This window comes from Schistocerca cancellata, chromosome 3 (assembly GCF_023864275.1).
Source record: "Schistocerca cancellata isolate TAMUIC-IGC-003103 chromosome 3, iqSchCanc2.1, whole genome shotgun sequence".
Classification (NCBI taxonomy): Eukaryota; Metazoa; Arthropoda; class Insecta; order Orthoptera; family Acrididae; genus Schistocerca; species Schistocerca cancellata.
In genome coordinates, this window is record NC_064628.1 from 523,561,344 (window position 1) to 523,586,203 (window position 24,860).

At 36.9% G+C, this 24,860-nt stretch overlaps 1 long non-coding RNA gene across 1 annotated transcript in view; it reads left to right on the plus strand.

The window, feature by feature from the left end:
* LOC126176776 (uncharacterized) overlaps nucleotides 1-24,860 on the plus strand; it is a 60,863-nt gene that overhangs the window by 976 nt on the left and 35,027 nt on the right. The window contains exon 2 of the long non-coding RNA XR_007535654.1: nucleotides 8,436-8,585. This is a non-coding gene — a long non-coding RNA (uncharacterized LOC126176776). The remainder of the gene's footprint in view (nucleotides 1-8,435; nucleotides 8,586-24,860) is intronic.

A 24,860-nucleotide genomic window follows, 5' to 3' on the forward strand; every position in this document is an offset into this window, starting at 1 on the left:
ACTAGTCATTTATGGCAAAAGAAATCACTGACTGAAAGCATAATTTGCTTGGTAGACATAATTGGAAATGGCCTTTTTAGTTATAATTTTACGTTTTTAGATTATAGTACTCCCTGGAGATTATCTTCTGCATTTCTTGACACTGACATGATTAGTAATGGATGTTTCACCACCAGGTCAGGCATACAGCAATAAGTGTCCTGCTCTGCTGTGTGCAGCATGGCAGTCAATGTGTTAAGCAGGCATTTAGGAACTTTGAGTGTGAAGTATATGCATCTGTACAGTCGTGGCTAAAAAGAACAGCTAGAATGCTAATTACTGTTTCAGGAATTATCCTTTACACAGTTAAATATGTGTGTAAAAATGAATTCATGAATAACTGTAGTCATTTAATTGTTTGGTTTTGTAAGACATTTAAATAAAAATACTGTAGACCCAAAAATAGTCTGGAAATGGCAAGGAAAATCAAATATAAGTAAATATTTTTCCTCGGTAAGATTAAAGTGAAAAATTGCTGATACCTGGTTGTTACCATATCACTGCTGTGACCACCGGCACATTCGTGCCAGCCAACGGGTTGATACACAAAACAGGGCAGTGCAAGACTTGGTCCATAATTCTCATTGGTTGAAGCAACTAAAATCAAATTTCTGAGGTGTGCTGGAACTGTGTTATTGGTATATTCCCCAGCATGATTTAAAATTTTTGCATTGAAATGGCACTGGCAGTGTATAATATATTTTTCAATTGAGAATAGATACTAAAAAATTTATGTGGGAATATATTTCAAGACACCCTTTCATACCAAACCTGACAATTACATTGATACACAAGTAAACCCACCTGAATGGCACACTGGGTTACACAAGCATCAGCTGTAGGTGTAGAATAGGTAATTTACACAAATCTTTTCATATAAATTTTATTGTAAAGCACACTAAAGTTAAGGGAAAGGTGCAATGCCTAGATGAGATAAACTTGGACACGCAAGAACTGGTTTTGCTAAGATATATGGAAAATTAACTGTAGTATTATATGACATACAACACATCTGAGGTGCAAATTTGTGGAGAGGAGAGATTGCATTGAACCTGTTGTGTATGGCGCACATTTTGTTGCAGTGTTGGGATGATGTCATCCAGATTTCAAAATTAGTGGTCTAGTAATGAAACTCTCATCAGTTTTAATATTTAAAAATAAACATGCCTGAAAAAGGAAGCTGAATTAGGAATTTCAATTAAATTGCAAAAATGTTCTTGTTTTGCACATTCACTGCGGATGACACTTAAAAGCACGGTGTTAGTAGCTATTATTGACCTTTGTGTCAGCCGCAGTGAACATGTTGAAGGTTTTAAAGTAACAAAGTAGTTGTTGACATACAGGTATTAATGGATGACAGCAGGAAACAGCAATGAAATAATGTGAATTACTTCAACCAGGAATTAAACAAGTCTACATAGCTTTGAACACAGTCAAAAAATGGTTGGTTCAAATGGCTCTGAGCACTATGGGATTTAACTTCTGAGGTCATCAGTCCCCTACAACTTAGAACTATGTAAACCGAACTAACCTAAGGATATCACACACATCCATGCCCAAGGCGGGATTCGAACCTGCGACCGTAGTGGTCGCGCTGTTCCAGACTTTAGCACCTAGAACCGCTTGGCCACCATGGCCGGCGAACACAGTCATTTCACACTTCTTATTCACTGCATATTTGTGTGCTATAACTAATACAGCAACCTTTTATTTTCTCATCTTTGATCTGGAACACGTCACATCTTGCTTGTTTTCCTAGAGCAACTCTAGGTTTACAAGATCCACATATCAGAATCCTGGTAATTGCTAGTCCTACCTCTGCTGAAAGTGTGGGTTGATAGCTGTTTCTTCAGATATGATCTCATCAACTGCCATTTCAGAAACTTGAAGAAAAAATGTTATTATTCAATTTTCTGTCAGTGATGAATATATCACTAACATATAGGTATATTCATGATGGTATAGAACAGTGCAGGGCAATCTTCTGGAACACCTGCTGGTTAGACTAAACTGTGCACTTCACATCCAGTGCATCAATTTCTTCATAGGTAGTATCATAGTACACTACTATCTCAGACTTGATTGTTGCGATGCTCAATGAAACAGCATTATGCCTTGAAGACACTAAACTAACAGCCTTCTTAAGTTTTTGAATGAAGGTTATAAGTAAGCAATATATCCAAAAACAATTAAGTTTTACATTTTGCTGTCAGGAACTCTTTTGGAATCTTTCCTTTTATTATTATTTTGTATATGTGAGGCCTTTTTGTGTCCTCTTCCCAGTGTGACAAGTACATCTGATTTGCTTAATGAGGATATTTACGGTTAAAAAAAAGTGTTGATAATGCAACCTGCAAACCAAGATCATCCTCCAAAACTTTACGAACCTAGGAAACAAGCACAATGATTTGGACATAATAGCATGTTTTAATAAACCAAATGTTTCAGTTATTACTGAGCACTGGTATACCAAAAAAGAATCTTATTATGCACCCATTAACAAAGAATTTCTGCTCATCTTTCAGTAGGGATATCAAACCTTATGGTGATGTTGCAAAAAGTGGCAATAATTGGTGCTCAAAGATGTAATTCCTACGTGTTGAAGGTGTTACTGAACTTTCTGCGATAAGCTATAGATGGAAAAGGAAACATAATTTTAGATATAGACAGACCTCCATCTGAAATTACAGATTTGTTTTAGCTAAATCTCTATCAGTTGCTTGTACAGAGAGATAGTAAATACTAAGGGAAATTTGCTGGTAATTATGCTGATAATTGTTCACAGTTTAATAAAACATTATCTAACACAAATCAGTTTTCACTCATAAGGATGGCGAGTGGCACACACAGATCTAACATTACTGATAGGTAATACAGGGTACCCAGGACTTTGTACTGTTATACTTTCTTTTGTTGATTTGTGTAAATGACAAAATACTGCTCCTCCAATTCAAGGATAGTTCTTTTTGCTGATGCTACAGCCATTGCATGCAAGTGTAAAGATCATGAGCAACTGCAAAAACTATGAAACTGTATTACAAATGAACTAATTTAGTACATAGTCAGTATTTCTATGAAAGTCATCTCATTGTCAGCACAAGATAGCAGCAGTAACGGATTTTCACACCACAAGACAGATTTTTAAATTCAGTTGTGCACTGGAACTGATATTGTCATCAAAGAAAACTACTGCTTGGTTACAGTTAAACTTTCTATATTTAACATGTTATAACATGGAAACTAATTACCATACAAGAACATAACTTGGTAGCATTAATGTCAAGGACATGGGGAAGAGAAATAATGCAGAATCAATTCAATTGAAACACTTTTAATGTGCCGCTACAGTACACCAGACCATTACATACCAGCACAATTACTGGTGACAGTGATGGAGGCTGTTATGAAAAGCTTGCGATATTATTCAAATCCGATATGGCAAGGTAACAGAACTTTTGATCCATGTGAGTAAAATTATTGTGTAAAATCGATAGTGCAGTTTCTTACAGAAGTCTCTTCAGGGCCTTCTTAGTCTTTCACTTACATGTCAACATATTTACTCCCTAATAGTATTTGTTGTTCATAATAGGGGTAGTTTTACTCTGTTTAGTGAAATGAACTTGCAAAATACTGGAAGGAAAAACAATATCCATGTAGACTATACATCCCTGCCTACGATTCACAATGGAATTTCACATTCTGATCGAAAGTCTTTAACAGGTTGCTGCTAGACATCAGGCAGAAAACTGAAAACCCCAAGATATTAAAAAAAATACAAAGTAAAAAAATTATTTTATTAGCCTCTCCTTCTATAATTATAATTAAACGTAATGTTTCGACTCAAGGATGCATATGCTAGTTAACACTAAGGTTCAAATTAACAGGGTTTTAATGTTACCATTATATGTAGGGCTGCCAGTACTGATTGTAAAATTCTGAAATGCTTTGTACGAAGTATGAGAGAAAAACAGCACTTGAATAAAAAAAACCATTTCTAGCTTTCAGGGTCATTACTTTCTTCCTCTGGGAAGATGAATACGTTTTGTGACTGGAAATGAGGGGAAGATCACTTAGACCAGCCATATAGAACACTTATGTGACACATTCAGGAGTACTGCTCCAAAGTTTGAGATCGAGGTCAGATTTAAGCAACACATTGAAGCAACTCAGAGGCTGGATTCTAGATAGGTTACCAGTAGTTTCAAACTGTGTGCGAGTATTATTTTGTATAACACTACTGAGAAAATTTAGAAGGCATGAGAAATCAGGGCTCGGATGACAGACAGCCTTTCTTCCCTCTCTCTATTTGCGAGTGGAACAGTATCATTTGGTTGCTTGTGTAGTATGTACATACATAAAAATACGGAAGAAAATTGTGACTGCCTACTACATTAAGAAGTAATAGTTGAACTAACCTAAAGCTTCGTGATTTACTTCAAATGTTTTGTCCCACTGACATACTCTGACAATCAGTGACTTGCATCTATAGCAGTCTTACAATTTGGAGATGTCAGTATTGCTTCGATCTATTAATATTCCCTCATTGAGCTCTTTTTTATCTTAAGATCACATAAACTGGATTTTTGAGAAACTACATACAGGAAGATAGTATTGGCATATAGCTGTTTGTTTACAGAAAAACAACGATCAAAATTTAAGCATATCGGTAACACACACAGGGCAAGAGCACTATACTGGATTTCGCCCCCTCCCCCCCTTTTCCCTAGAAACGTTGTCTGTAGTAATAACTTTATTTGTAGCATAGTCTGAAGTCTACATTAGGTTGAAAAGCGATAATTTCGTTGACAGTTGTGGAACACAGCGAATGAGAAATAAAGGTTGTGGTAACAGACAGACGTGTGTCTTTGCCTAATATTTGTTTGCGGCATATTTAAATGCACTTTCCCACATTTAACGCATTTCTCATAATAAAAAGAAATAAAACTACTAGGTCATCCCCAAAAAACATATATTAGAAAATGAACAAGCATCCGACGTATTTTGATGCATATTACGTACAGATATCGTACACAAACTGGAAAAATGCAATGGGCGTTCCACTACACATTCTTTAACATATTTGATTCGTTTTTCCGCATTTGCTACTGCTGGTATGGGTTCAAAGACAAATTCTTGCTGAAAACGTCTCAGTGATAGTTAGCCTACATTAGTAAGCTGCAGTTAATGCATTAAAAACATTTAGACACATTGTCCGCAATGCGCAATATGTGTTATGCTATAAATCACTCTGCCTTTCGACCAATAATTTGTAATCAGTTGGCTTCAATCAATCACGTACGACTCTAATATGTAACTTTGACTACACTGCGGATTTAACATGTCACCATAATCCAGATTATTCACATTTAAACCTTTCTACATTTTATTCTGCTAACAGAAGCTTCATTCAAACAATCTGGATTGATTTGAGATTCCAAAACAACAGCTGAAGGCAAGTCTGTATAAACACTGTAGCCAACGTGTGACGTCACTTATGTCAACAGAGTTGTTTACAGGTCTAGTCACCAGGCAGCGCTGTCACGCTTTCAGCCTTTCTGATGACGTCATGAAGCGATTCCTCGGGGCCCGCGAGACGTACCTATACATCTATGCTCCCAATCACATAGCCACCATTGATGAAACTATTCTTCATTAATTCAGTTTCACCAAAATACTGTGGAAATTAGAGGTAAATAACTGCACTGCTAATATAAATCGACTCAAATATTAATTTGAATCTCAGAGCATAATTTGATTATTGGAGATATATTAAGGATTCCTTTGGAATGATAAACTTTATTTCATTTCTGTGTTAAGAATTCGCTGCAGATCGGAACAGTGGCTATTTGCGCTAAATGTAATTTTCCATTCAAAATAAGTGACGCATGAAAACCTATGAAGATAAAATATTCGAAAATTGTGGGAGAGACTTTGAATTTTCAAGGAAAAAAAAAACCCTGAGCATCCAGATAAGACTACGGAGCTTTCCTCTCCAGGCTTGACTCTGTGTTAAGTTCAGTCCATAAAAAAGAGATGCAGTTAATTATGTGTAGAGATTTCAATATAAAGTTTCTGACAGATGAAATGTTAATGGAATAACGTGAATCTTACAGCCTGGTATAGTAAGTACACTTTTTAACAAGAGTTCAGAGAAACAGGAGTACAATTAGAGACAATCATTATCATCATCATTGTCTTCTAGGATTAGACCTTTTGACCCACTCCATCTCATAACAGTTCATGCTGTTTCTTGAGGGGGCTTAGCCCCTTACTTAGCTTGCATTTATCAGAAATCTCTAGCCCAGCACAGTCCTAGGCGACTGGAAAAAGCACAGGTGACTCTTGTGAGGGGCAAGAGGTGGGAATGGTATCCATGTTTGTGGTTTATTTCCTATATTTCTTTGGTTGTAACATTACTCATCTTCCCTTTTCTTTCTTCCTTCCCCTCCTGGGACGCCAGTCTGTCCTCCCTCTGACCATAGTCAGTACTTTTACCTTGTGAAATCATCTCTCGGCACACTCTCAAAGCTGTTTTTACAGGACAGCCCAAATAGTAGTGACCTAAAAGTTACTTCCATGTAAAATTCATATTCGGTAGTTCAGTCTTACGAAGCGTTCTTTTATATGCACACTAAAGCCTGTTTTCACAGGATAACCTGAAAGGTAACAACATGCAGGTGCACCGCATAATGTCTAGAATAATGATGCCCAGATCTCATGTGGATCTGCACAATACGTTATTCGACTATATAATCGTGAAAAGTAAAAAACTATATAATGCAGATCAAATAAGTACCTCAAAGAAAGAGCAATAGTATTTTGTAAAATGTTATGACAAAACCAGTGTTACAGACAATGAATAAAAATGTACATATGCAATGCATTATAGCAAACGATTTCTATGTATAGGTATTATTCCATTAATAAGACTGAGTCAGTTTACGAAATTATTTATTGAAAGCTATGTGATTTTGTGGCTTTGCAAGAAAAAAGAAAGTAATATTTAAAATAATATTTCTCTATATCCAAGTGTATTATTAATTGGTGAATAGTAATTACATTTACTCCGCAATAGGGGCGGCATGGGTGAAGGTACAGAAATTTTAAAATTTTGTTTTGAGAAGACTGCACTGATTGTCTTCTTTCGTTTAAATATTCTGTACTCTCAGTACTAAATGTGAATGAGTAAATTTTATATATTGTAAGTTTGACATAATATGAGTAACAATTAAATAAACTTTCGATTCTGATGACCAATGATTTATTTAGTAACATTAGGAGGTTAAGTTTCTGCTTGTGCCTTGTAATTTCTTATAATGTTACTCATAATCCGTCTTGATTTTATGTTTTTTATGTGACGCAGCATGTGAAAGTTGCTGGTTTTGGACGGTATTATATCTCTTAAAAGAAATATAATGTTATGTTGTTTATTTATTTTGCGGAAATACTCTCCTAGTAAATTCGTTTGTCCTTTGATTTATCGTGATCTGTTACTGATTTTTAGTGGAGTTAGTTTTTACTTTTAGCTTTCAAAAAAAATACAAAAGAGATATAATAAGCAAAATAATGAATTTCGTAGGTTGCCAATTACGTATTATATCTAGTTTTATCGAGCGTCAGGCTCCCTACAAATTACTGTAAATGCAATAGCGTAGTAGTACTCAGCTCTGAAATTATTACTATCACAGAAAATAGACAAGTTTTAATAAAATTATTTCACTGTATTACTTCAATTAATCTCACAGAATATTTTTACTTAATTTCTTCCGCTCCAGCTATTAGACATAGTGCTGTGAAAAAATATTTTTAAATGTACCGCGTAATGGCGGCTAATTGTTAACAGTCAGAGATTACTGTTACTCGCTCCGCAGCAGCTGGAAACACGCTAAATAATTTTCATTAAATATTCTTTTCATAAGATAAATGTGGCGTAGGTTCTTGAAATAACACACGGAGATCACTTTTTACTAATATATTCTTACTAGGACACAGTTTACACCATTAAATATTTGCAATTACGTTATGACAGAAACAATATATATATATATATATATATATATATATATATATATATATATATAGTATATTTTTACAGTTAAATCAATGATAAATCAATGTTTGCAATTAATTTTGAGTCACATACTGTCGGTTTATTTATGTTTCACCTTGATAAGGGTGAATATTGCAAAAGGGACACTACAACGGGTTACTCCTGTAACTGAAATATCAGATCTGAAGATGGTTCTGAATGAACCGAAACTGGTCATATGAATAAAAAAATTTTGCAATCAAGATGGATTATAAGTAACATTATACAATCACTGATTGCTGCTATCCCATCAGACATTATGTCTGTTTTTGCAAACTTTGTAATTTCCTTGTGTGGTATTCGTCAGATTTTCGTGCAGTGTTGGGGATGCTGTGCTCGATGATCTGATGTCAGCAAGATGGCAACAGAAAGACCCTAAGCCATATGTCTTGCCACAAAATACTTCAGTAGGTCATATGTACCATTAGTGAAACAAAGGGGCCCATTATTCTCTTTGGTAAGCAAACTGCCCAGTTGCCCTCATCTAATTGAATGATCATTATGTAAATAAATTGTTACTTGAGCGCATGTTTTGTTTATTTATGACATAATTAATGGACAATAACTTACATGACATTGGTAATTAATGATCAACAGCTGTCAAGTTAATTACTGTAATTCATGGGAAAGATGGTGACTAGTAAGGGACTTGCGTTCTTTTTTACCCAGATGTCCACATGCTTTTACTAAAAGTGACAGCACTTTAATTATAGTAATTTACAACCCAAAAAATAGGATGTCCCCTCCCCCACCACTACTGTGCTGCTATTATCCATGAACCTACCACTGCCCCCCAACCCTCCTTAGTGTCCTCAGCACCGTAATACCTGCATTCTTAACCTGGACCTCACTCGAGCAACAGCAGCGTCAGTAAATTCAGGTGATATTGGAAATATCCTTCTTAGTACAGCATCTAGCAGTACTGACCTGATTTTTACAAATGTTTGGCGGAGTATTGCAGTTCGTTAGTATGTCGATCCTAACTGAATTTATTATCAAGTTGTAATCAAATGGTTCAAATGGCTCTGAGCACTATGCTGAGGTCATCAGTCCCCTAGAACTTAGAACTAGTTAAACCTAACTAACCTAAGGACATCACACACATCCATGCTCGAGGCAGGATTCGAACCTGCGACCGTAACAGTCGCGCAGTTCCAGACTATAGCGCCTAGAACCACTCAGCCACTATGGCCGTCAAGTTGTAATCCCAAGAATTTTATGCTCTCAACTTCTCCTATTTCCATGTCATCATATTTCATACACGCATTAGAATGAAATCTCGTGGAAGATCTGAACTGCTTATAGTGGGCCTTTTCAAAGTTTAATGACAGTGAACTGGCTATGAAACACTTATTAATGTCAGCGAAAATTTGATTAGCTGCCCTTTCTAAATTTATATTTGATTTACTATTTATTGCAATGTTTGTATCATCTGCAAATAAGACAAACTTGGCATCTGGTAATGTAACAGATGGCAGGTCATTAATATAAACCAGAAAAAGTAGTGGACCTAATATGGAACCTTGGGGAACACCACATGTAATTTCCTCCTAGTCTGATGATGTCTGATTGCCTACTGCTGAAGTGTTACGTAATGACACTCTTTGTTTTCTATTAGTAAGATATGACTGAAACCACTTTGCAGCACTACCAGTGATGCCATAAGATTTTAATTTACTTAAAAGAATGCTGTGATTCACACAGTCAAAAGCCTTTGACAGGTCACAGAATATGTCAGTAGTCTCTAATTTGTTGTCTATTGAATTAAGGACATTTTCACTGTAAATGTAAATAGCCTTCTCAATATCAGAACACTTAAGAAACTCAAACGGTGACTTTGACAGTATGTTATTTTCACTAAGGTGCTTAAGTAGACGTTTGAACATAACCTTTACAAAGATTTTTGAAAAAACTGGCAAGAGTGAGAAGGTCGGTAATTTGACAGCATTTCTTTGTCTCCTTTCTTGTGGAGAGGTATAACTTCAGCATATTTGAGCCAGTCCAGGAATGTTCCTGTGATAAGTGATTGATTACACAAATAACTTAAGATATGACTAAGCTCACATGAACACTCCTTTATTAACTTTGTTGCCATGTCTTCATAACCCTAGAATGCTTTGATTTCAAGGATTTTATGATGGATTTCATTTCTTTATGTGAAGTAAGGGTCAGTTCCATTTTATTGAGATTGCTTGTGTGCACTGGTCTCAGATATTCAATTGCATTATTTACTGAACCTGACAACCCCATGCTATCGGTAACAGAGGCAAAATACTTGTTTGAATGTTTTGCAACACAACATGCATTTGTTCCCAGGGTTTCATTTATTTTTAGAGCTATTTGTTCCTCCTTGTTTCTGGTCCTACCTGTCTCTGTCTTAGCTATATCACATATTGTTTTTATTTTATTGCTGGATGTATTTATCTTCTTCTCATAATGCAGGTGTTTAGATTTCTGGATAACGTTTTTCAGTATTTTGCAGTAATTTTTGTAATGAGCTATAATGCTAGTATCAAAGGTGTCCCTACATATTAGATAGAGTTTCCTTTTTGTCTCACATGATATCTTCATCCCTTGTGTGATCCACGGTTTCTTATTAGACTTCTGCTTAATTTGAGTTACCTTCAGGCGAGAACAATTTTCGAATACGGTGCTCACTTTATTAATGAATGTTTTATATTTTCCATTTGTGTCTTGGATGCTGTAAACATCGATCCAATTAATTTCTTTGAGCACTCTCCCAAATTTCTCAGTTTTTGACTGTTTTATTGGCCTTCTCTACTCAGTTCTTATAGATGTTTTACCCTTACAATTTTCAAAATTTAATGTTCTATGTCGTGGTCAGATAGCCCATTTACTACTGGTTTTGTAATGTGGCATAGTTGCCTAGAATTGTCTATAAAGATATTATCAATGGCAGTCTTAGAACATTTGTATACCCTATCTGGGTATTAACAGTTTAAATTAAATTGAATGACAATGTAACAGATTTCAATAACTGTTCACTGATAGTGTTTTTCAGGACATCTATATTAAAATCACCAGCAACCACTAGTTCTTTGTTTTTTAATTTTAGATACGATAATAAATTTTTGAGACCCTTTATAAAAATTCCAAAGAAATGAAGAAATGGAGGGAAAGCAAGCAAACCAGAAATAGAAAAACTGAACAGAGATAAATTTAAAAAAAGAACTATAGAAGCAACTACAACAAGCAAATATCAATACAAAACAAATCACTCAAGAAATGTATAATGCACTAGAAAAATGCATATACCAACCTCACGAGGACACAAGCAAATACTAGCAAAGGAAGAAAAGTCGAAGCAAATTAAGCCAGAGTACCATACAGCTAATCGACCACAGATCGATAATTTTAAAAACTAGACAGGAATAAAGAACAATATGCAAAACTAGACAAAATAACGAAAACGGAAATACAAAAAGATATCCACGAGCACCGGTTAGCAACAACGAGACAAATACTAGAAACAAACAAAGTGAGGAAAAACGCCCAATGCGGGAAACTATGGATACTAGGAATGAAGAATCAGCCGGTAGAATATCTAAACACAAGAGAGGATATAATCCAATCAGCAACGAAATTCTACAAAGCAATATACAGAAGTTCTCTACCAAACAAAGCCACAGACCGCAACCCTGCCGATCCAGAACCAAACACCACTGAAATAAAGCCTGATATAATACATGGCGAGGTTAGAACAACCATCACTGAATTGAAAAATGGAAAGTCACCTGGAGAAGACAACATGTACAATGAGCTCTTACAAGAAGCCCAAGATTTCCTAACACCAATCATCACAGAAGTGTTCAACAAAATCATATAAACTGAAGACATTCCCGGCCAGTGGAAAACAAGTACGATTGTACTTTTTGTCGCCTGGTGCAAGACTTTTTAGTTGACGCCACTTCGGCGACTTGCTTGTCGATGGGGATGAGATGATGATGAAGACAACACAACACCCTGTTCCTGAGCCGAGAAAAATCTCCAAACCAGGTGGGAATCGAACCCAGGCCCCTTTGTATGGCAATCTGCCGCACTAACCACTCAGCTGTCGATGCAGACAGACTGATGTCTAACCTATATATACTGTTCACGAAAATACTGAGAAGGCGACAACAAAAACACTAGGCGAGAACTAACCCTCAAAACAAGCAGGATTCCGCAAACGATTTAGCACAGTCAACCATATTTAAACCATTAATCAGATAATAGAAAAATCGGAAGCTCGCCATCTCAAAATTTACCTTGCTTTTGTTGATTACAGCAAAGCATTCGATACCATCGAACACTCAAATATACTTGAAGCACTAAGAAGTCAAGGAGTAGAAGCAAAACACATCCAGTTACTAAGAAACACTCAAAACAACAGATTCACTAGAGTTAAAACTGAAAAGACAGGCCAACCTTCCCACATGGAAAGAGGAGCCATACAAGGGGATTGCATCTCCCCAAAACTATTTACCTGCATACTGGAGGACATATTCAGGAAACTAAAATGGAATAAGAAAGAAGGAATATGCCTCAGCAGCAAGAGACTAACAAATTTGAGGTTGGCTGACGACATAGTCTTCTTCAACAAAACTGCAAGAGAACTGCAATCAATGCTCCAGGAGCTTAACACACAAAGCAAGATGGCAGGACTCACAATGAACAAATCTAAAACGCAAGTAATGACAAATGGATTAGAAATCCCAATATATCTTGAAGAAATGGAACTAATGTATGCATCACAATACATATACCTAGGCCAAATAATTTACTTTAACAAAAAAAAAAAAATGGGAAAAGAAATAAAACGAAGAGTTTCCTTGGCTTGGAAAGCTTTGTGGGCTATATTGCTAGACAGAATCCTGAATAGGAGGCTCAAAATGGAGGAACTCGAAAGCTGCTATATCCAGTGTTACTATATGGATGTCGGACATGGGCTCTCAAAGTCAAAGAGAGAAACACTCTTCAGGTATGCCAAAGGAAAATGCAGAAGAAGATCCTTGGCATCTCTCTGAAAGACAGAATATGAAACACGTCAAACACAAGATGTCAGCAAGAACAGACATAGCACAACAAGCTACAAAGACCAAATGGAAATGGGGCGGCCACATGGCGAGGCTGCAAGATGACAGATGGATAGCATGAGCTACCACATGGGACTTCTACGTCGGCAAGAGACTTCCAGGAAGACCAAGACGCAAATGGTCAGACTTATTCAGAAAAGTAGCAGGAAGACAGTGGACCAGCATAGCCAGAAACAGAAAGGTGTGGAAATAACTAGAACTACAATTAAGTGATCAAATGTAATTCAGTTTCCTTTTTAATATATGGATTCTGCTTCAGCTCACTCCAAATGCTTGCTGCTAGTCATTTTACTGCAGTTAATGCTTCCAGCGACAGTGTAAGGGACTTATAGTCCCATTAGTGTACTTTACAACGTTCAAGAAACGCTGAATGTTGCGTTTCTTGAATGTTACTGAAATATCAGTGGACGACTCAGGATAAGGAACGACTAGACTGGCATGGGAAGTTGCAGGCCATTTATCATAAGTCATTTGTTACCTGACAAAGTTCAACAATATTTTATTGCACAGATAAATCTTATAATTCAGTTTTCTTCCAAAATATATTCCCACTGTGTCCTCTTATTCAATCTTACTACCACAAATATAGAGAATTATTCAAAGACACATTAAAAATGGAAACTTTTCAGTTCAGATTCACAGGTAAACAGAACACCACTAGGTTACTTATAACACTGGCCAAAGGTAACTCACAATTCTGAAAAGATATTTGATCAATCAGAGAAGGCCACCTGACAAAACATCTTTCTTCTAAATTCTTTTACTCCATCTTACCAGTACAAAATAGAGCATTTCTAAAACATACATTAAAAAGGGAAACTACTCAATTCAAATTTACAGACAAACAACACACAATAGCTTCAATATTATTAAATAAAAAGGATAATTTTTTTATCACACTGGCCTCAGCGAACCACATAATTTTGAAACCATACTTAATCAATCAGGGAATGGCTCTTTGAAACATTCAAGATAGTGGCATGGTAAAATAATAAAACAGCACTTTTAGGCCAGGACTGAATAAGATGGAAAAATTAATGGGTACTACTGGGTAAATTAACACCTGATTGCTACGAGATAGAAACTCAACTTATAAAGGACGCCGCAGCAAACCAGGAGGCTGCAATGTCTCAGAGGCTATGGTGAGACATGCATAGTGGACAGGCTACGCCTAGTGGACTGGTAGTAAAAAATAAGATCCCAGAATAGAGCCTCCAAACGCTACAAACGGCTTGGAAGATCGAGAGAAAACAAGCAAACATGTAAATCATTCATAATACTTATGAAACATATGAAAATTCTCAGACCAAGACCAACACTCAATGTGAATGTGGCCCCTATGTGTAACAACCAGAATATCACAAAAGAATTATTAATGATTAACTGGTTAATCTTACAATAAAATATAACAATTTAATGTAATAATCATACACAACCTTCAGTTACATTAACTAAAGTGGCTTACAAGGTAACAGGCAAACCTTGAGGGTTAGCACTCAAACAACTACAATCGTAATCATACCTGAAACAATAAATATTAATTTTCCTGTAAGGATAAATCTCATCAGAGTAACGGAAACCAGTTGCACAATCGCCAAGATTCATTGGGCCACTAGCGTTTGCTTATAACAACTGTAGGCAATTTTATGGTCAGGGAAGCAACTTCCATTACAAATCAGATTCAACTTCGACCTCAGTGGTCACTAACACAAGTGGCGTCCTAGAACATATGGCAATTAATTTCAGACGCAGCTGACAAAAAACAGACATTGAACAAATTGTAATTAAAATAAATTTTAAAACACACAAATGTGGCGCTCAAATAATGTGAAACAGAAGCATCAAAACGTAAATTCAGTTCTTGAAACAAGGTGATGGAAAAACACAGGCAATGCAGCATAGTGGGAGCAACTTCAACATAGGAGCACATGTGGCAATTAAGTAACGAGTAGTGTGATTCTTCGATTTCTGCAGGTGTATTTTATGACGAAATAAATCTCGGGTGAACAGCCTGGTATGAGTGTGCATAGGACACAATATTTCGGCAATCGATCATGCTGATATCATCAGGTGCACTGATGTACTGACCGGCTGTGGGCCAACGTCAGGTATATATAGGACAATCTCCCTCTTCCCTCAGGCGCTTCCTATGAGTCGGTGCAGTCCGCGCCCCATGCGCGGTCCAAGTACAGCGTCCGTTCTCTCACCGTCTCGGCGCTGCGTGCTAGGTCTTCTCGTTCAGGAGGGTCTGCCGACACCGCTCTCGTTATTCTTCCCTCCCCCCAAAGTTGGTACATTCTGGGAAATATCCTTTTTCTTCTTAATCTGGGTGATCGTGCGTTCCCACGCCTTGTTAAGAATGTAACCGCTGTCACGATTTAGTTGTGGCTCCCTTACTCTAATCTCTATGGTTTCTTTGATGACACAGTCCCAGTATTTGGAATGTGTTAGGACGTTGGTTTGGTCATAATCCATGCTGAGCGATTGCTGACTTACTGGGCTGTTGCAGTCTAATGTGCCATTGATGTTCTCGGCATCGGTCCTCAATGGTACAAATGGTCTTATCTATGTATACACTCCTGCATTGGCAAGGTATCTGATAAACCCCTGATTACGTAGACCAAGGTTGTCCTTGACACTACCAAGAAGGCTCTTGGTTTTGCATGGAGGACAGAAGATGGTTTTCACTTGGTGTTTACGTAAAATGCGTCCAATTTTTCCGGATAAGGCCCCACAAAACGGAATAATAGCCAAGGGCGCCTCCTCCTGAGGTTCATCCTCAGTTTCCACTGGTACTGCAGCTGTGGGATGTAGAGCCTTCCGAATTTGCCCTTCCTTGTAACCGTTCCTCCGAAACACGGTTTTCAGATGATCCAATTCTTGTTGGAGACTGTCCCTGTCGGAGATGGTGTGAGCTCTGTGTACAAGAGTTTTGAGCACGCCATTCTTTTGTGCCGGGTGGTGGCAGCTATCTGCATGTGGGTACAGATCTGTGCGCGTCTTCTTCCTATACACGCTGTGGTCCAAAGTGCCATCAGCTCATCTTCCAAGCAAAACATCTAGGAAAGGGAGCATCCCATCCGTTTCGATCTCCATGGTGAACTTAACATTCTCGTGTCTGGAATTGAGATGTGTGAGGAAGTCTGCCAGTTTATCTCTTCCATGTGGTCAGATAACGAAGGTATCATCCACATATCTGAAGAAACATGGGTTTTAGGTGTGCTGATTCGACTTCCTCCTGAAGCTGCTGAAGAAGTTCGTCGCGAAACCTGCTGGGCATTGCCTGTCGGAACTCCACAGCATGGATTATGACCAAACCAAAGTCCTGACACAGACTTCCAAATACTGTGACTATGTCAACAAATAAGCCATAGAGATTGGAGTAAGGGAGCCACAACTAAATCGTGACAGCGGTTACATTCTTAGCAAGGCGTGGGAACCCGCGATCACCCAGATTAGGAAGAAAAAGGATATTTCCCAGAATGTACCGACTTTGGGGGAGGAGGGAAGAATAACGAGAGCGGTGTCGGCAGACCCTCCTGAACGAGAAGACCTAGGACGCAGCGCCAAGTTGGCGGGAGAACGGACGCTGTACTTGGACCGCGCGCGGGGCGCGGACCGCACCGACACATAGGAAGGGCCTGAGGGAGGAGGGAGATTGTCCTATATATACCTGGCGCCGGCCCACAGCCGGTCAGTACATCAGCGCACCTGATGATGGCAACGTGGTCGATTGCCGAAATATTGTGTCCTATGCACACTCATACCAGGCTGTTCACCCGAGATTTATTTCGTCAAGTAATGAGTACCTCACCCCAAAGGCAGAACAGACATCATAAGAAAATGAACAGCACTCCAACATCCATATCAGCAAATATGTCTCCTTAATTCAGGGTAAAAGCCTGCATTGACATTAGGCCCAAGTACTGCCAACCAACACGACTTTAGCGACGACTAGCCACTTAGAAAATCGTGCTCCCATAAACTACATACAAAGCCCACTGTACATCACATGTGCCACTGTCTCTCTCTCCCTGACTACGACCGACTGACTGCCAATGTGGTCAACAAAGTTACCCAAGGAACTACAACCACCGTCTCTACTAAGGGGCCACCAAGGAGCTACCTGGCGACTAGACAGAGCCAGAGCGCGCCAGTACGCAAGGATGTGAAAACATGGAATAAGTCAATACGGATCAGTTGTAATGTGCATCATCTGCCACACTATTCGCATTTACCATATTATAGTAACATGTATATGATGATCTCTGCTTTGAAATGATGTAAATACTGATTGTGTCAGTTACTGAGCTGTTTTATGATGACTGTTCCGTTACATTGGCCACAGACGATGGAAAGCTTTTTTCAGTTATGTCATGTATGGATGTTGTCATTTTACGAAAGTATTTAACAATGTGTGAAGTCGTAATGGCACCAACATTAATCAAGAATGTTTTATGATCTGAAGGTGGATGGATTGTTAGTTGGAACTAGTAATCCATCCAAATAAAGAAGGTTTCATTTGTTTTTTGTATTCTTTGGGTTAGAAATTTACCAGAGATTTACTCTGGCTCCACTGCAGTGCATACCACTTCCTGCAAAGCCATGTACACTCATGACACTTATATGCTTTAGAAATATGCTCTGTGATGATTCTCAAGCTGTTAATTTTTAAGTAGCAAATCCAAACACAGTGAGTACTGACACACTGACACTGCTGCTATCAATGACATGACGCTGAAGCAGGATGTGCTGAATTTAGTTATCAGCTGCTCCTTGGTATATGTCAGTCTGCTGCTCAGCTTCTCCCACTCCGTTTGAATGAGCTCCACCTTCATACCTCACCATGCAACCTCAGTTCCCACTATAGCTGTGAGGTTATCGTCAGCTGCTATCCTGACATTGGAGGTTAAATGATACATGCTTGTGAACAGTAACATCGATTCAATGGCTAAATAATACATAGTTGCCATCTGAGAGTCGTATTACATGCCTGATATGTGAAGCAAATGTATCATGTGGATGCTGGTATGATTGTATAGGTTGATAAACTCCATTCAAATATGTGTCAGAAGAAAAGCTCTGGAAAAAACAATGTATTTCTCCAGAAAACATAAGGGTGGATTAGGGTATGCATGGAAGTATAAAGACTATCGTATTTTACTCTGTCAGTGTATGAGCATGGGATGGAAGGGTAATTGACAATACTGGTATGTAGTTGATAATACTAGTGCGATGTACTCTGCACCCTGCACTGTCCATTTGCTTGAGGTGTATTTATTTTAGCTGTAGGATATTCATAGGTGATGAAATCATATAAAAGCAGGTGGGAAGACCTGTGGTGGGGCCAGTAGTTGACCTTAAGGTACATAAATCTATTGCACATTAGTAGGACTAGAAATCCGATACACTGTTACTCGAAGAATTAACTGCAGTACAGTGCCTAGCAGGAAGCATCTCGAGAGAGCTGAAGTAGAATGCATATGTTGGTCGCAGACTCATTTGCAGGAACCTTAAGGGAGTAATCCAAACATTAAGAACTGACAGGTCAACATAAGTGTGGCAGGCATGCAGCCGCAAATACTGTCCCTATTTCACCTAACTAACATTTCAACTCAGACTGACATGTAAGTACTAGTGGCTTTGCTTCTAAAAAAGTATATTAAGTACTACTGCACATTTGTGCTCTGCACACTGCTCTAGTCCAAATATGAAATCATAGTCAGTCCACTCTCAAAAAGCACATGGGGGAAAAATGAACAATGTTGTGATTAAAGCCTAAATCTTCCCATACTCTTACAGTAACTCTGAATTGCGCATGGTTGTGTGAATGAGCTGCACCAATATAAACTATTCAATGGATGCTGGGTATTGGAAGCTTTGTGATACTGTAAGAAATTGTATTATGTCAGTATATCCCATTTGCAAAAGACTCTGCACTTCTCGCAAAACTCTATGTGTTCAACAAAGACGTTGATAGCATTATGCTGTTGTATTTGAAGCCTAACAATCGTATGAATGTGGTAAAGGAAATAAGGGTACATACAGAGACATATTTATAGATAATCATTCTACATCGAAAAATTGGAAATGTTATGCCTCTGGATTTCTCTGTTCGGTCCTCATATACTAAAGCTATAGCCCTGCACTGAAGAACTATTCCCTGGTGTTATATTCATTAAAAAACCTGTATTTGGTGTAATGATCAAAGAAGAGATGAGGGTATGTGCAAAAGCATACAATCATTTTTACCCAGTCACTGCATGTTTGAGTGGAATAAGAATGAAACTGTCGATATTACTTGTGGGATATAGCCCACACCATGCACTGCACAGTTGTTTGTGGAGTATGTATTTAGATGTGGGCTCTCAAGTATAGAATAACTGTGGCAGCAGTAGGCTATAGCGATTTTCAGAGGATTGACAGTTGGTTGGGGTTGGAGCCTAATGTAAATAAATGTAACTATGGAATCTGAAGTAGCCAAAGAAATCTGATACTGTACTGTTACGCCACTGACTACAAATCACTAGAAACAGCACCTATCATAAAATATCTGCACATAAGCATCTGCATGGTTGTAACTTGCTTACAGTATGTTAATGTGCTATTTTTTCTCATTGTGACAAAAGATTTTTTTAATTTTATGAGCAATCTTCATACCAAAAAGCTTTATAAATATAACATATCTAATATAATATAAATAACTTCATTAATTTGTAAAAATGGCAGTGCTTTAAAAACATGGCAAATGCACTCGATGTACCCACTTACTACCTACATATATAAATTCACATCAGTTTTGAGCTCACCAGAATGAAATAAAATTTAGTTGAAAACAATGAGCATTTTGAGCGACCTAGTATTAAATTTTTTAAAAAATAGAAAAGTTTTTCATTCTTAATAAAAATCCATATAGATTGAAATAAAATTTTAGTTGAAAAAAAAAAGATTTTTTCGAGCACACTAGATTAATTTGAAAAATAATTGGAGACAAAAAATTATACAACATTTCAGCAAAACTTTTGGCGCCTTTTGAAAGGAAACTGGCCGTTTTTATAATGGGATTCTCTTTATTTAATCTCACCCCATCGGGTTTCTGTGCTGAATTCTGCTGTTGGACTGCAACTTGGATACTAACTGTCTTCCACCCATCTTCTTTTTCTTCTTCTTCTTCTTCTTCTTCTTTTTCTTCTGCCGGGGTCTTGCCAACAACTTGTGTAGATGGTAGAGCTACTGATGGTGGATGTTCTCATATTCTTTCAGGTGGGCTCCAGCAATGGATGACGATAGCAAATAACAATAGTATTGATTATCTGAACCAGTCCTATAGCTAATGAGGGCAAGGAAATAACCTTCACAAATCGTGTATATTGTTGGTATTTGAATGATTCAAATTGAGCTATTTTCAACAGTGTATTTTGAGAGCAAAAAATCGTTTTCTTCACATTATTGAATTTTATTTGAATATAAAAATGTGCATAACATATAATGTTAATTAAAATTTTCAAACTAACATTAAAAAAGAATAATTTGTGTTTAAAGTGAAGCATGTTCCATTATTAATGTAAATGGAAGCTACCTCAAAGCTATCTGTTGCCAAGTAAAAATGCATGCTGGACGCCACTTCTCCTATACTCGTACTTAATTCAAACTTTATGAATAGGTCTCAGATTCTCTGAAATTTGTTTTCTTTTTTTTTAGAGATAATAGACTTTTAACCATTAAGACAATGGCAGTAAACCACTTAAGTAGTAATTCAAGGCTTAAACCATTAATATGGGCTAAGAAATAGGCACAATATGCGTAAAAACTTCATATTAAACTTCTATATGCTGGTAACATCAAATAACCAAAATTTCAAACTCTTCCTTGTGTGCCACCACTATGCAAGCACGACAGCTACTATGCGAGTGAGATCGGGATAAGGAGGCGATGCTAGATAGCAAGAGATGGGCGCTTGTGGCTATGTATCTTGCATACACTTCCTGTGGCAACCATTCTAGTTAGCAGTCTTGAAGACGCAGGTACTACACTTGTTTTCTGCTGCTGGGCTCTCCTCAGATTAAGAGTTAAAAAAATCTTCACTGTTGTTAATATCTCAGCCAAATATTAACTGGTTTGAAAAATTCGGAATGCTAACAAAATCTATATGAAAAGGCCTATTCACAAAAATGCTAACACATAAACTCGGAAATCATTAGATACTCAATTCTTCCGATTAAAAACTCTGAGTTAATTTCTGTGGTGTGCATCAAGTGTCGGATTTTTCTTCCCATATATGATTAAGTAGTCGATTGTGTTCTTTGGAATTATATCATTGAATGTTGCACATAATTTCATAGTAGTCCTCTGAGTGGTAACAATCTCCTTTCTGCAAGTCATGTTAATCAAATATATATAACACTTTGTTACACAATTGAATGGCCTTATATCTACAATGCGAACTCGTTTAAAACCAAGAAATGCATCTTATGCCTTCAGACAACTATTTGGTGGATCCAAATTCCTAATTTCTTAAGGAAATATTTCATATGTTTCATTTGAATATAGTCCGCCCCAGTAGCTGAGTGGTCAGCATGACGGATTGCCGTCCTCCGGGCCCGGGTTCGATTCCCGGCTGGGTCGGAGATTTTCTCCGCTCAGGGACTGGGTGTTGTGTTGTGTTCATCATCATTTCATCCCCATCCGGCGTGCAGGTCGCCCAATGTGGCGCCGAATGTAATAAGACCTGCGCCAAGGCGGCCGGACCTGCCCCGCGAGGGGCCTCCCGGCCAATGACGCCAAACGCTCATTTCCATTTCCATTTGAATATACATGTTCTAAAGTTTAATGTGGTCATATAACGAAGAATAAATCAACTGATTGTTTTTTTGGTTGGTTTGAAACACAAAAAAATAAAATAAGGCGTATCAAACTGTACTGAAGTATAGTGATTCGTGGTATCTAACTAGAAATTGTTCTTCCCATATAATCCTGCTACCTCAACTGTTTGTAGTTCATAGAAAGATATTAGAATTTTATGATTTTTCAGTATATTTTCGCATTGTTCAAGCTCATAATTTGGTAAACATTTAACAATAAGTAAACGAATTTCCACAGATTATACCACAATTTTACATTCTTTTGGAAGTGTATCTTTTATTTCAACTCCAGCATTGTTATAGTCAGGCCATCTAAGAACAGCATCTCCAGCACTGAAACTTGAAGTAAAAACTGGAGTAAGATCCCCTTCCCACAAAATTTCTTTACGGTCCCTAAAGAAACCAACAAGCATAGTTAGGTATAAAGCACTTCATTTCTCTTACTCTTTGCTTGCCATTATTAAGTATATGTCCTTCCATACATATTTTTTTCATCAAGAGTTGAAGTCAAATAGAACAAAACTGATGTTTAAATAAAAGGAGGCTCTAGTCTAGACACAACATTACTTCCTTTCTTGATGGTCATAAAATCAAATAGCTTTGCACATAAATATCAATTAATATTTTACTAGATTTTCGATCGTAAGTTGGATAATCTGTTCCATCAGCTCCAATAATGAAACTTCCTGGCAGAGACTCGAAATCGGGACCTTTGCCTTTTCCAGGCAAGTGCTCTACCAACTGAACTCTGAACTACCAAGCACAACTCATGACCCATCGTCACAGCTTTACTACTGCCAGTACCTCGTCTCCTACCTTCCAAACTTTACAGAAGCTCTCCTGCACACCTTGCAGAACTAGCACTCATGAAAGAAAGGATATTGCGGAGACATGGCTTAGCCACAGCCTGGGGGATGATTCCAGAATGAGATTTTCACTCTGCAGTGTAGTGTGCGCTGATATGAAACATCCTAACAGATTAAAATTGCGTGCTGGACTGAGACTCGCAATATCCCAAGTTTTAATCTGCCAGGAAGTTTCATATCAGCGCACACTCCACTGCAAAGTGAAAATCTCATACTAACTCCAATAATACTGAAGCTCAAGTACAACTGAACGTGATTAGAAAGAAATCATCGATCTCCTGTATTTACATTAATTTTTGTATCCTTGCCAGGAATATTTAGATTATTTTTTGATTTCTCATTCACTGGAAATGTGTAGAAGTGCTAGCTCTCCATTTTATTCATTATCTATTACAGACAAAATTTATTAAACCATTTCGAAAATAACTATCACAGTAGCACCATTGATGTCAATCAAATTATCACTTTCATCAGTTTCAGTTACTTCTATTGTATAATATTAAAAAATGGAATATGTACAGGTTAACGTGGTTCATGAGTTTTTTGTCCACCAATCTGACCTTTATGCTAGAATGAAACAATAACATTAGTTCCTTGATGAAAATGTTCAATACACTTGACATTTCCATCAGCTAGATTAAGATTTATATCGATTAATTTGAATGGAATAAATTTAGAAAAGTCAATACCAAAAGTTTTTTGTCAGCTTAAATAGTTTGTTTACTATATCCAAGCTCATTTCCAGTGCAATCTTATATATTCATATATAATTTATCATAACTCTCGGTAATAATTCTTTTTAAAGTTTGATATGCTTTAATGTCAATATTGGGCTTTTCTGAATGAATAAATTCAAACTATATTGGCTAACAGGAATTTCTATCATTTCTCCAGCACAATATAATTTATAATTTTCTCATGTAGTATTTGGAGTTAGAAATGTTGCAGATAAACCAACTAGTGCAACATTTCTACAACTTTCTCTTTTTTAAGAACAGATGACTTATTACTCAATTGAAATAGGTGACTCATTTAATATAAATAAATTTTTTAACTAAATGAAATCAGATTGGGAACCAAAAATAAGATTTACACAGAAGAAGGCAAAAAATAAACATGGTAAGCTTTTACCTAATACTATCAGATGTTCTATAATAGGTCCAAGGGCCTGTGGAAAAACAACATTAATGCTTGGCAATTATATTCTAACTCCAGGATGGTTGAACTAGAATAAGCTAAATCATTTGTATGTTTAGTGAAAAAGTTTAGATCATTCGAAATATCAAGAATTTATAAAAAATGTATAAAAAGTTGAAGATAAAAATAATGAGAAGATTACTATGTTTATTGAAAACAACAAAGAAATTACACCACTAGATCAATACAAAGATAATTCATTTGTAGTATTTGGTGGTTTCATTCTTGAAAATCAAGATGTAATTAGACAATTTTTACTAGAGGAAGAAATAAAGGAATAGATCATTTTTATTTAGCTGAGACATATTCAAAAATACCAAAACAATTAATAAGGGATAATCTAAATTTTTAAAATGTTTTTACACAAGATGATACAAAATTTAAATCATATCTACCATGAGTTTGTTGGTAGTGAATTAAAATTTGATGATTTTAAAGAAATGTTGAGTAAATGTAGGAATGATCAGTTTGGATTTTTTCAATAGATTTGACTAGCCAACCTAATGAAGGGAAATTCAAATATCATGCAAAAGATTTCCTTATTAAATGAGTTCTTTAAAAGATGACATTGTATATCTTTGAGACCACAATGGTAGTGTTTCACTTGAACATATAAATGAGTTTAAAGAAGCTCTTGATTATTTAAAAAATATGAAAAATTACAAATAGGTGAATCTAAGTATGGTCAACATTATACAACCTGTTCAGGGGC